Source organism: Mytilus edulis, chromosome 12, assembly GCF_963676685.1.
Source record: "Mytilus edulis chromosome 12, xbMytEdul2.2, whole genome shotgun sequence".
In the NCBI taxonomy this organism is placed as follows: domain Eukaryota; kingdom Metazoa; phylum Mollusca; class Bivalvia; order Mytilida; family Mytilidae; genus Mytilus; species Mytilus edulis.
In genome coordinates this window covers 73458033-73472084 of record NC_092355.1, presented here as the reverse complement: position 1 = coordinate 73472084, position 14052 = coordinate 73458033, and the positions used below count along the sequence as shown (strand labels likewise).

Here is a 14052-nt window from a genome sequence, read left to right as displayed (position 1 = left end):
TTTTAAAATGGCTGAATCCGCCCCTGATAATTATTTTCTTACCTGATTTTTTTAGATAAATAAATAAAAACTCACGGTAGCAAGTCCGACCTTCAGAGTCATATACATATAGGAAGTAAATATTATACGTGTTACTGTATGACCAGTTAAGTACTTATGGTTTACATAGGTTGTTCTGACTAATATAAAATATGGTAATAAGCAAACAGTAAAACCCGCCAAAATGTCATCCTATTTTATGTAATAATATCATCACATCGTTTGTTTTTTTATCGTCAGATCAATATATTTAATGTCTGATTGTGATATTATTATTGCTATTGTCGTTAATGAGTTGTCATTTTGTTGATAAAAAAAGACAACACAAGGGGGTAAATAGAAACAATACAGATGGTCGATGAAAACTTAACACACACGTCAATAAAGTGTAAACCAATCGAGAATGGAGCAATAAATTACTAAAAAGCAATTATATACTGATTGTTCTTTGATTAAATTCAAATCAAATGCTAGTATATCATATAAAAAAAGAAGATGTGGTATAATTACCAATGAAACAACTCTCCACAAGAGACCAAAATGACACAGATAATAACAACTATAGGTCACCGCCAAAGCAAAGCCAATACCCAATGCTTTTATCAAACAAAACTACAATAAAAATAAATTTATAATTATTCTTTTTTTTTCCAGTTGCCTCGTACGGGAACATATATATTGACATACTGTTCGCAGCCTCGTACGAGACTAGAAAACCTTGGGTCGGACATACTTTCTGTGTCCCGTATACAATAGCATAAGTGCATTTTTTTTTTTTTTACTTTGTGTCTTTTCTTTCTCTCGGTCGTCCGTCTGTCTGTCTGTCATGGATCGTGTGAAAGCTTTGATATACATAAGGGAGTTTCAGATCTCCTGATGTCTTGGGGATATCAACCTGACATTTATTACACCTGTTCAGTGTGGTGTGAATTTTTTAAAGTATATATATACCAAAATTATGACTTAGAACAAGAATTTTGCAGTTAACTAAAAATAGAAATGTGTCATCAAGACTCACAACAAGGACAAAACCTTCCTTGATCAGATAAAGTTAAATGTTATGTTTTTTTCGAAGCACCTGTTTACGCTTCTGTTCTTGTTAGTTTGTGCATGCTTAAGTATTATATTTGGACATATCCTCCGAACGCATTTTCTCTAACCAGGCATTCAGGCATTGCTCGGCTTACTGATGCAAATTGGAGGTTTGAAATGGATATTATACTGATGTTCCATTGATATTAATTACTTCCACTGAACATAAAGCAAAATCTGTAATGAACATGCTCTCGACCTGATATTTATGTAATATTTGCCACTGAAAATTATAAACCAAACCCTTATAAACACTTTCTCGCTAATATTTATGTAATATTTGCCCCTGAACAATAAACACCAATTCCTAACAATCCACACCAAAATGTTTGAGTATTTACAGACAACATGCAATTATGGTATATACCAAATAAATTACATATAAAGAAAGAGAGCATACGCAGCAGTGTATGTACATGTTTTTCTGCTGGCCTGAACATTTGTGTTTTATTTTGAGTTGTTTAGGGGTTTTTTTGGGGGTGGGGGGACGATAAGAGTGCAGATAGCATGGCCATGATTATTCATGTATTAATGCACTGCAAGAAGGAAGTTGTCAAATTCTTTGATTATTCTAATCACTTTTGCATCTTATATATTTAAATAAAATTGAGAATGGAAATGGGGAATCGGCCAAAGAGACAACAACCCGACCATAGAGCAGACAACAGCAGAAGGTCACCAACAGGTCTTCAATGCAGCGAGTAATTCCCGCACCCGGAGGCGTCCTTCAGCTGGCCCCTTAACAAACATATACTGGTTCAGTGATAATGAACACCATACTTAACTCCAAATTGTACACAAGAAACTAGTAAAAGTTAAAATAATACAAGACTAACAAAGGCCAGATGTACAAAAATCATCTGTTTGCTCTGGGTGTATTTATACAAAATTGACTAAAATTAAAACTACCATTATTATAGCATTTCTGCAATATAAACAGTCAAATCGAAGCGCACTACTTTACACATAAACTTTGTTTTTGTATTAATAATTTATTTTTATTTTGTTCTCAATTATCGATATGGTTTGATATGATTTATCAAAAAATATGAATAGTGATAATAAAATAACTTACACCTCTGAACGGAAATCTACAGCCGGTTTATTTTCCTATGAATACATATATGTTTTTATAAAACGGAAATCTTAAGTTGCAGTTAGTAAAGAGCAATTTTGTAAACCACTTGGATTTTTTATTGTATGTTTACCGGATATGATATGTATATACATATTTTACTTGATAATTTACACTATCAACACAATCAGTGTAAAATAAAAACATTTTAAAACATGTAGTTACATTTTGGATCCAAAAGAGGGGGTCATGGAATTGAACCTCCCCGGCCCTCTTTAGGACGAGCAATGCATTTGAATGACGATCTATAAGTATTATTTCAAAATGACTTGATTCTCCCCCTGAGTTAAAAAACGACACAATTCAGAAAAAGTATGCAACCATTTTTTTTTATTACGGGAAGGGAAACTTAATGCAGATAGAATATGAATTACTTCACATCTGTTGCAAGCCTGTCTTATATATTGGGAGCAACTTTTTTTTCTATTTATTTTATTCAATTTTGTACCTAACTGCCTTTTTACATACATTTTAATATGTCACGGAAAAGGTTTTTGATTTCATGCAGTTTTCACAATACCAGTGTTTCTTTCCCCCTTCCCTCTTAACTATAAGTTTGCCTTCAGTGACCGTTTGTATATTTCTCGAGATTAAAAGGGAGATAATTAGTTGAATTGTCTACACTGGTGTGACCCTGTAAAGTTTTCAAGTGTCAATCGGTTAATCCCGGTTTCCCTTTACTTAATCTATTTATAGTTACCTTATATATCTTAAAAGTTTATTCTTCGATTTATAAAATTTGGTATTGATAGCAAATGTTCATCTAATGCGTCTATTCTTAAAATTTGATTATGATTGATTCGATGAGATTAAGAATTTGACATATTTTACAGCCATTTTCTATTGTTTAAGATGTTAAGGGGTGTGTTTTGATATACGCCTGAGGCGGCCTATGGTTAACCATAGGTACCTATGGTTTGATATTTTGTGCTAGATCTAGCATTTCCTATAATAATAAAGCTTTTGAACAATCCCTTTTGACTTATACAGGTGCCATCACAAATCTGTTGACCGGTTTCCACAGATGGGGAGGGATATGTTGACTGGTATGGAAAATCGGTTCCACAGATGGAGAGGGATATGCTGACCGGTATGAAATATATGTTCCACAGATGGGGAGGGATATTTTGACCGGTATGGAATATCTGTTCCACAGATGGGGAGGGATATTTTGACCGGTATGGAAAAGCTGTTCCAAAGATGACTAGGGATATGTTATAATTATCGTATCTGCAATCTCGCCAGCTTTTCATCTAATGTATCCCGTCGATTATAGACTTATCAACAGGTTTGTAAGTACTGTTGTCAGATGTATATCAGGATCTGCTAAACCCTTCCGGAGTACCTGAAATCACCCCCAGCTTTCGTGGGGTCATATTGCGCAGTCCTTAGCTTTCTATAATGTTTTTTTCTGTACTGTTGTTTTTCTAGGCTTTAATTTGTTAGTTTTAATAAAGCCACGGTTTTTTAATTTGTTGGTTTACGGATTTTCCCCATGAAAAAGTCGGGTCGGTCGGTCGGGAAAAAAAAGAAAAAAAAATATCTTTCAAGACAGAAAAAAAAATGAAAAATAAATATACATTTCACCATTCTAACAAAATGTTTTTTATGCTATTTTGTCATCATTTCAAATTTTAGTTCGATGAAATATTCTTGCTCAGCTGTCATAAATATCGCATGGCATTGTCTAATGATTTGCCGTAAAAAAGGGGGTGTTCACAGACAAAGACGAAATTAAATCGTCTTTTCACAAACAAGAAAAACAAATTCGCGTAGCTCTTAATCAATTCCAGAAAACTTGGTGAGTAATGATATTCAAAAACGAAAACTGATAAAGAAAAAAATGTAAAAAACGTCGTACGAAAATAAGTTTCAACACACGTGTCAAAAACGTAATAGACTCGTCCACGGAAAAAAACGAGAATATCGGGTTTATAATCTAGTGTCATGCATTCCCGTTTTTTATCCAAATGGACGATATTTTTTTTTTATTATCCATGAAACAAGAAAATTCTAAATGACTTGTTGATATTCAGAACTTTTACTTCCAAGGTGCTTTTCACCTGTCCACATTTGGACAAGTCTATTTCTATGAGATTATGCATCTTACAGACTGATGACAAATAAGGGAAACGAACTTATTGTGTAATGGGTTTTAAACACAGATTTCGTTCCGCAAAATTATTTGCGTAAACGACATTTCAAGGTCAGTTATAATTGATTTGTCTATTTTTAGAAACGTAAACTGGAAGTTTTATTTTTTCACAACAGAGAGTGTTATCAATTTTGTTAGTGATTCATGCATTTCATTTCATAAAAAAAGAATCATTTAATTATTTTTCAGGGATAATGTATTTGTTTGGGTCGGCGGGAATAAAAAAGCATGAAAAGTCAATTTTATTTTTATTCTAGGAATCGGCAAAATCGGGTCGGCGGATCCGTAAACCAACAAATTAAAAAATCCTGGCCTAATAGATGTGAATGTCCCTTTGGTGTCTTACATTGTCTGCACATCCTTCCGGAGCACCTGGAATCACCTTCAGTTTTAGTGAAGTCTTGTTGCACAGTCTTTTCTGTTGTTTGTCTTGGAATTATCAGTTTGTTTTCAACTTAGTTTGAATGTCCCTTTGGTGTCTTCCGTTTCACTTTTGCATTACATTATACAATTACTTAACGGTGAGACATATATATCTGTCTCAACAGTTTACATTACATTATACAATTACTTAACGGTGAGACATATATATCTGTCTCAACAGTTTATTATATTATTGAAATCTTATAATTGTTTGTTAGCTTATTTGTTTGCTTTGTTGGCTTTTTTTTATATACTTTATTTATACACAGATGCCACTAATTTGTACTTAGGTTGGGACATGTAATTTTGTAATACGGGACAGGACATGTAATTTTGTAATACGGGACAGGACATGAAATTTTGTAATACGGGACAGGACATGTAATTTTGTAATACGGGACAGGACATGTAACTTTGTAATACGGTACAGGATATGTAATTTTGTTATACGGGACAGGACATGTAATTTTGTAATACGGGACAGGACATGTAACTTTGTAATACGGGACAGGACATGTTATTTTGTTATACGGGACAGGACATGTAACTTTGTAATACGGGACAGGAAATGTAATTTTGTAATACTTGTCAAAATACTTGAATGGTGTTTCTAATGGAACAGTTACAACAATGCGTTTAAAATTACCTTTAAAAGTCGATTAGCTGATTATATATGGAAGTCATGGAAGATGTGGTATGAGTGCCAATGAGACAACTCTCCATCCAAGTCACAATTATAAAAGTAAACCGTTATAGGTCAAGTTCCGGTCTTAAACATGGAGCCTAGGCTCACACCGAACAGCAAGCTATAAAGGGCCCCTACAATTACTAGTGTAAAACCATTCAAACGTGAAACCAACGGTTTAATAATAGATTTCTTAACATTTTAATTACAGAACAAATTAAACAAAATCGGGAAAATGAAAGTGAAAATTTTGATACAAATTTAAGGTATGAATTTTTAGGAGCAAAAGTAAAAACAGAGAAACTAACCCTAAGTCTTCTTAAAAAGTTATAAAGTTTAAATATATATTTAATGACTAAAATCTATTTGATTTTGGTCACTAAAATGGCGTATTTGCCATTTTTTTAGTTGTTGACAAGTAGTATATATATAATAGTGTTATATCGACAAACATATACACTTTTACATGTATATGTTTTATTTATTACTTAGCTAAGTAGCTAAGTGTTATAGTTCGGTTTTAAACAACAGATTGCAAAACATTTTAGAAGAAAATGATTCAATTGTTGACGAACAGAACGGATTTCGAAAAGATCGATCATGTTTGGACCATGTCTTTACATTAAACAGTGTGATTCAAAATCGGAAGTCAATCTTTGTAACTTTCGTTGATTTGCAGAAAGCATTTGACTTCGTTGATCGCAACTTACTGCAGTACAAACTTAGATTGAATGGAATAGATGGTTACATGTACTTATAGTATAACTAATCGCCGTATTTGAATATCAAAAATAAGACAACGCGTGACCGAACGACGCATGGATTAAACGAGTGCGCATTAGTTATTCTTTTTATTACATTGGCAAATGGCTTTTTTTTATGAAATTAATGTAGAAAATGGAAGGAACTATATATTTTTCCTACGCACTGACAATTTGTTTTGATCCGACACAAATGTATTTTCAAACGTCAGTCTGTGTTTGAAATGCACTTCCACTGTTAGTTCGGTATAATAAAACAATTGTGGCCCCTTAGAATCGACGAATATCCAAAATTGTCAACCCTCAAAAATTATTTCACTTCGGGCTGCGCCCTCAATGAAATAACCTTCTCGTGTTGACAATTTTGGATATTCAACTCTTCAACGGGCCATAATTGTATATTGTTGTATGACGTCAGAGAGTGAAATAACCACGTTTATTTCACATGTGAAATTATCGGTTTTTATCTAACTGGGAAATCAATGTAATTCATTGCAACCAATGTAATAAGTACTATATATACCATGGTTTTTACGAGTTAACATATTTAAACAAACGAATCCGAAGGATGAGTTTGTTTAAATATGTTAATGAGTAAGACACATGGTATATAAAATTTGTAATATAAATAAAATGATTGACAGCTCCAAGACCTTCAACTAATATTGGAAATTGATCACGTTACAGTTTTATCCAATGAAATGGAAGCTCGCGCAAGTCACTTTTGCGCTTCGTGTATGATCGTCTGTGTACTTCATGTAATAGAACCCCTGAATTTGCAGAAAGTAAAGAAAATGTCGGATTTTCCCTGATTTGTTTTTAGTTTTGCGCCCCGTGTATGATTGTAGGCGCAGGTAATTTCATAATATCATCAGACTGAGGTAAACAAAAATGTCGGATTCCAGCGACAAGGATTAAATAATTATTCTAATGACGGTAAGAATTGTTTTTTTTTTCAATGTATCATACAAATTAATCATATTTTACAGAATTTTCATCTAATTGAAAAATGCTTCTCTTCCGTTATTTTATTAGATTACTTATTAAAACACAATTTTAATGATAAAATAATACTTTAACAGTGGCGGATCAAGGGGCGTAGATAGTGTACGTCCCCTTATTTTCACAGATATTTGTAGCCGATATTTATTCCTTTTTGTATAGGTACCCCCCTTTTTAAATCGAATTTAAATTGAATTTTCGCAAAGCAAATGATAGTGTTACATTTTATTTTTTTCAAAACTGAAAAAAGAAACATTTAGTAATTGTTTCCAAAATTAAGGGAATTCGTAACAATTCTATGTAGTTTGAAAAGGGTTTCTTGAAATGTGGTACACATAATTTATTGCTTTTTCTTATAAAATGAAAACAAATGAAGATCTTGACCTTTTAGTACGTTTTACAGTTTCCTAAATATTTTAGAGGCGGATACATTTAAAAAAAAAAGGTGGAGCTTCAGCCATGGAATAACATGAAAATGAATATGTTATACCATGGCTGAAGCTCCGCCTTTTTTCCTTTGGATTCTAGTCGAGTTGCATATTTAATTAGTAAAGTATGGTACAACATAAATTTGCATATAATATACCATGGTATTCCCTCACCACACTTTTTAAGCAAATTATTTCATAAAAACATCAAAGGAAAAAATCCAATTTATGTTACAAAATGCTATATCCAGTTTATATGTTAACACTGACTCTTGTGTGCGTGTAAACGGATTCCAAACGAACTGGTTCCCTTGTGTAAATGGTGTCCGACAGGGAGACAACCTTTCGCCGACGCTATTTTCTATCTTTATTAATGACTTAGCTGTTGAGATTAAAAATTTGAACATGGGTATCCCGGTAAATAGTGCAAAATCAAGTGTTAAGCACTTCCGGAAAGGTCGAATTCCACGGACCAGTTCAACATTCAAAATTGGAAATGAACAATTCAACTACAAATCGTTGAGCAATACAAGTACCTGGGCGTTATTTTTAGCAAAAAACTTAAGTATACTGCTGCAGCGGATGCATTTGCCAAAGCCGGTGGTAGAGTATGAAAGGCCGATCATGTCAAAAACCCGATAAAGTAACGCGTTAACATTTAACGCGATAAATTCAGTTTTAACGCGTTAAAACAAGATTTTAACGCGAAAAGAAATCAATATATTTAACGCGTTAAACTTTGCAATTATCAAGTTTGGGATTTATCCCGTAGGTGAAAATATACGTTTATCGCGTTAAAGAAGCTTCTACGTAATGTGCTGCTAATCTCAACATTATCGCGTTAATTGACGAAGATATGACACATCCGGCCATTTCATTTATTAGGTTTCGAGTAAAATCTGATGTCTTAAAACTTAGTTAAGGCGAAAGTAGAAAGTTTTTCTGTCCTCTTTTGTAGTGAATTGCTTAACGCGTTAAATTATCAATTAAATGTGATTTTATCGCGTTAAATGTTAACGCGTTACTTAATCGGGTTTTTGACATGAACGGCCTTTCATTGTAGAGCACTTGGTGCTGCTATTTCAAAAGTTCATTCATACAAAGAAATTGGATTTAAAACCTTTGAAACTGTGTTTAACTTCTGTATCAGCCCTGTTTTAGATTATTGCTCTGGTGTTTGGGGCTACAATACCTATCATGGCATTGATATGATACAAAACAGAGCAGTACGATATTTCTGTGGTTTACATCGGTTTGCACCCACTATAGCATTAAACAGTGAACTTTGCTGGTTACCACCAACGCAAAGACATTGGTTAAATATGGTATGCCTATGGAACCGTCTCATTCTTATGGACGACGAGAGACTCACGAAAAAAGTTTTCGAGTGGGAGTATAAGAATAATGGATTATGGTGCACACAAGTTATGGACATCTTTAATAAACTTGGTTTAAGTAACCTCTATGAAACAAAACAAATAGTGGACATACAAGAAGCTAAAGAAAAACGTTTATGTTATACTGAAAGTGAATGGAAATACAAATCTTCTTTATCACCGAAACTACGAACATTTGTGACCTTCAAAAAAAATTACGAACTAGAACAGTATATTACATCAAATCTGTCTAAACAAGAACGATCGGCTCTTTCCCAATTAAAATGTGGGATTCTTCCTATACGCATTGAGACCGGAAGGTTCCGTAACGAAGCGCTACCAAACCGAATATGTGTACTGTGTGAAAAGCAAGAGGTCGAAGATGAAAAACATTTTATGTTAAACTGTCCATGTTATGACAAACTTAGACAAAGGTTTCTACCTATGGCCGCATTAGACAATTTTAGTGACAACAGCGAAAAACTTATCCATTTATTGAAATACTATCAAATTCAAACTGCAAAATTTGTAAATTCAGCTTCCATTCATAGAAAAAAACAACTTTACGTCTAACTCTGTATTTTTATTTTGTAAACTTTTACGTTTTCGGATATGATATTATATTGCTAAAGTGACATATAGGTCCAATGGGCCGGGTGTAAATATCAAATTGCTATGTATATAATTGTATAAATGTATGTTCTGATACACATGTCACTATAATAAATAATTACTAACTTACTTACTTACTTATTACGCTAACGTAATTTATAAAAAGTTAAAAAAAAAAAAACATCAAAAAGAACTGTATTGACAATTGAAATAACAATTGAAATAACAATCCACTTCTAGGGAAGGGAAGAGTGTTAATATCAGAGAAAATCGATTCAATTAGATAATCATCTGTCATAAATTCCAAATCATAAACAAATACAATTGTCCTGGTTTGAAACTGAAACTAAATGATAAGTATATATATATATATATATATATGATGAATTTAAACGAAAAGTTCAACATATTTTCCCATAATTTTGTTTCCTTATGAACTAAAACGATTTTGTCAACATTTTTTCCCACTGTTTATAATTATACTTAATTTTTAAATAAAATTGAGAATGGAAATGGGGAATGTGCCAAAGAAACAACAACCCGACCATAGATAAGACAACAGCAGAAGGTCACCAACAGGTCTTCAATGCAACAAGAAATTCTCGTCCTTCAGCTGGCCCCTAAACAAATATATACTGGTTCAGTGATAATGAACCCCATACTAAACTCCAAATTGTACACAAGAAACTAAAAGTTAAAATAATACAAGACTAACAAAGGCCAGAGGCTCCTGACTTGGGACAGGCGCAAAAATGCGGCGGGGTTAAACATGTTTGATCTCAACCTTCCCCCTATACCTCTAGCCAATGCAGAAAAGTAAACGCATAACAATACGAACATTAAAATTCAGTGCAAGAGAAGTCCGAGTCTGATGTCAGAAGATGTAACCAAAGAAAATAAACAAAATGACAATAATACATAAATAACATCAGACTACTAGCAGTTAACTGACATGCCAGCTCCGGACTTCAATTAAACTGATTGAAAAATATGTCTTCATCATATGAATATCAGGCACAATCCTCCCCATGAGGGGTTTAGTATCATACCATCAAAACAAATATGAGAAGAACATAACCCGTGTCATACCAACAACTGGTTTATTAATAATAAATGTGTTTAGTTCCGATGCAAAGACCCTATAAGTGAATCAATATTAACGCCAAAATATGCAATCTTTAATGACCTAACAACAGTATCGTAACTATATCCCTTCTTAATAAGTCTATTTAAAGGGTTTTTTTTAGCTTCTGAGGTGAATACTGACATGTTTGTGCTTTATAAAGAATATTTTCATAAAATATTGGATGTGAAATACCTGAACATATAAGAAGTCTGCGTGTTGAGCTATATTTACACATACTTTCTCAATAAAATGGTATATATTATTAACATTTAGTATGTCAATATATCTTACTAGTATATAACCTCCTTGCTTGTACCGACTTCTATGATTGTGTGTCACTGTGTCATTTATTCTTTATTTTCTTTATAACTTAAGGGATACCATTTGATTTTCAGAGCGGAAAAAAGCAGAACAAGAGTTTTTAGATAACAAAAGAGCATCTTTCCCCCAAAAAGAACAGGATAAACAAATAAAAAAGGCAGGACCGAAAAGAGTGAAAAGTAAAAAGGCAGGAAAGAGATTACCACTGAAAAAATAGTTTTTAGTCAAAAAAGGCAGGATGCGCAACTTTGGCACTAAAAATGGCAAAATGACAATGTATGATAAAAAAAAAGTGAGGATAAACAAATAAAAATAGGCAGGACCGAATAGAGTGAAGAATAAAAAATCAGGACAGAGATTACCATTAAAAAAATGCAGGACAAAAAAAGTTCACCCCCCCCCCCCCCCCAGGCACTTCTAAAATAATCAAATGGTAGCTCCATGGTGTAACATTATATATAATAGAAAATACTACATATGGAACATTTCTTTACATACATTGTCATTTTGCCATTTTTAGTGCCAACGTACAAAAAACAGTTTCTTTTACCGATATCGAATTTTTGTGGGTTTTTTTCAGTTAATGTAAGGGGGACACAACAGTCTAACCATATAATTCTAATGTCATGTAAAAAACCAAAGCAATGTTAAAGATGACGTCCAAAAGATAATCCATAGATGTGTTTATTTACTTATTTCCATACACCATACAAGGAAGTATATATCGTAGTAGGACGGAAACGTACGTTAAGTACTGTTATGTTTCATCCTATTTAATCAGATTTCATTTTTCATTATTCTCATCATCAGATTTATAGAAATACAAAGGGTAAGTTTTATTACAAAAAATACTTCTTTGGGTTTTATGTTTTTAAACTTAAGTTTATATTTTCATTACTAACCTATTCTCCTATGTTTAAGTTTTGATGATGGAAATATTTTGAAATAATCTGTTTAAGATGAATAATAAAATAGCGCTGATCAAAAATTGCAATTATACACATTGCTGGCAAATTTTCTAAAAGTTTAACAACGCCTTTGAAATTGTTTTGGAAATAAACACATGAACCATTTCTAGGCAAAGTGCAGCTTATGTTATTCGGATTGATTGTATTTGATCTTTATATATATTATTCTATTTTGATATATAGGATGGAGGTCAACACTACTCGAAGCTTTTTTATGGATATTAAGAATTCAGCCATTACAACAGGCTTATATCAACTAAATACAACAGACAGCAACAATCTTGTGGAACTAGATCTCCAGAACTTCCTAGACAATGAAATTCCAGTAACGTCTATTCTCAGTGTTCTTTCGTTACTCGGAGTTCTCGGGAATCTTCATGCTATTGTGGTATTTCGTAGGTATCCGGTATCTCCCGTTACTATTCTAATCTTATGGATGGTTGTAGTTGATTTCGTTACGTGTTTCGTCTGTATTCCTCTAGAACTGGTGCAGATACGCTTCAAATTTACGTATCCATCAAATGTATTATGCAAATTTACTCGTTTTCTTACTAATTATACGAGTTTTACTGCTGGTATCTTACTCATAATAATATCAGTTGAACGACGACAAAAAATATGCGCGCCATTCCAGTGGCAGTTATCTCTTGAAAGAGCGAAAATATTAGGAATAATTGTTATTATAGTATGTGCTTTTATGTCTATACCGTCAATCTTTTTATATGGATTTTCAGAACTTAGTGTAAATTATGCAGAAACGTTTGATAAAGGTTGTACATTTCTTAAAGGAAAGCAAAACTTAATGCCAAAAACCTACGCCATATTGGTTTTGGTCATCTGCCTAATTGGATTCTGCATATGCGCTGTCGCTTATATTCAGATTGTCAATGTAATACGAAAACAACTTCGGGCAGAAAAGAACAGAACGACACAGTATTTAGACGGAATGTCTAACAATGAAGAACCAGTATCCCCTGGACCAAGGACCAGATCAGAGAGCCTTGCTCCAGAAGCTTGGGACCAATTCACTTCCACGATACAAAGAAGAAAGACGCGACAAAAGCGCTACAAAGACTCGAGAACTATGACTATTATGTTACTGATAGCAACCGGTGTGTCTTTCGCTGGTTTCATTCTACATGTCTCTGCTGTTATCCTACGAATAACAATAAAACCTTACGCATTAGAAGGCGTCCGGTCAATATATTCTGTTTTAGTTAGAGGCTATTATTTACATAGTTCTGTTCATCCAATTATTTACTTTATTGTGGACCAACGATTTAGGACTGAATGTAAAAAGTTTTATAGAAGTATTGTAATGGCATGTTCTGTTAGTAAAAAGTAACAGTAAAACCTTTATTTCTTTTTCTTTTTTAATTCAAAACGTTGGTCCTTTTTCCGTTAAGAGAGTTTGGTTTGATCTATAACTTTGTTTGTTTGAATATATATATATATAAACATGAATATATATTTTTTAAGAAATTCAATGAAATTGACTTAACAAATTAAGAAACCAATTGGTCCCTTTTCCGTTAGTGATAGTTTGAACTATAATTTTGTTTAAATATATTTGAATATTTTTTTCTCTCGCCTTGAGAGTTATATCTTTTGAAAATCTTTGGAGAAATTCAATGAAAAAGACTGAAAAAAATAATAAGGAGCATACACGTTTTACACTTTATTATAATATAATACTTATTGTTCTAAATTCAAAATTCCAGCGATCTGATGCATTCGGCAATCCTCGGTAGAATCCGCTACTCTCAATCTATTTGTTAGATGAGGGTACGGAATCGGCCGAGTTGAGACGAATGAGATCTTATGATGCGTAGCTGTGCACGTTAGGACACATTTTTTTGGATCGGTGCGATAAAATTGCAAAGGGAAATGAGGAATGTGTCAAAGAGACAACAACCCGACCAAAGTGTA

The 14052-nt window shown here is 33.0% G+C and overlaps 1 long non-coding RNA gene across 1 annotated transcript; it reads left to right on the top strand.

The window, feature by feature from the left end:
• The first annotated feature begins 11855 nt into the window (after positions 1–11855).
• Positions 11856–13482, top strand: LOC139499152 (uncharacterized). The gene is made up of 2 exons (XR_011658128.1): positions 11856–11984; positions 12307–13482. It is a non-coding gene; the product is annotated as an uncharacterized lncRNA (long non-coding RNA).
• The last annotated feature ends 570 nt before the right edge of the window (positions 13483–14052 follow it).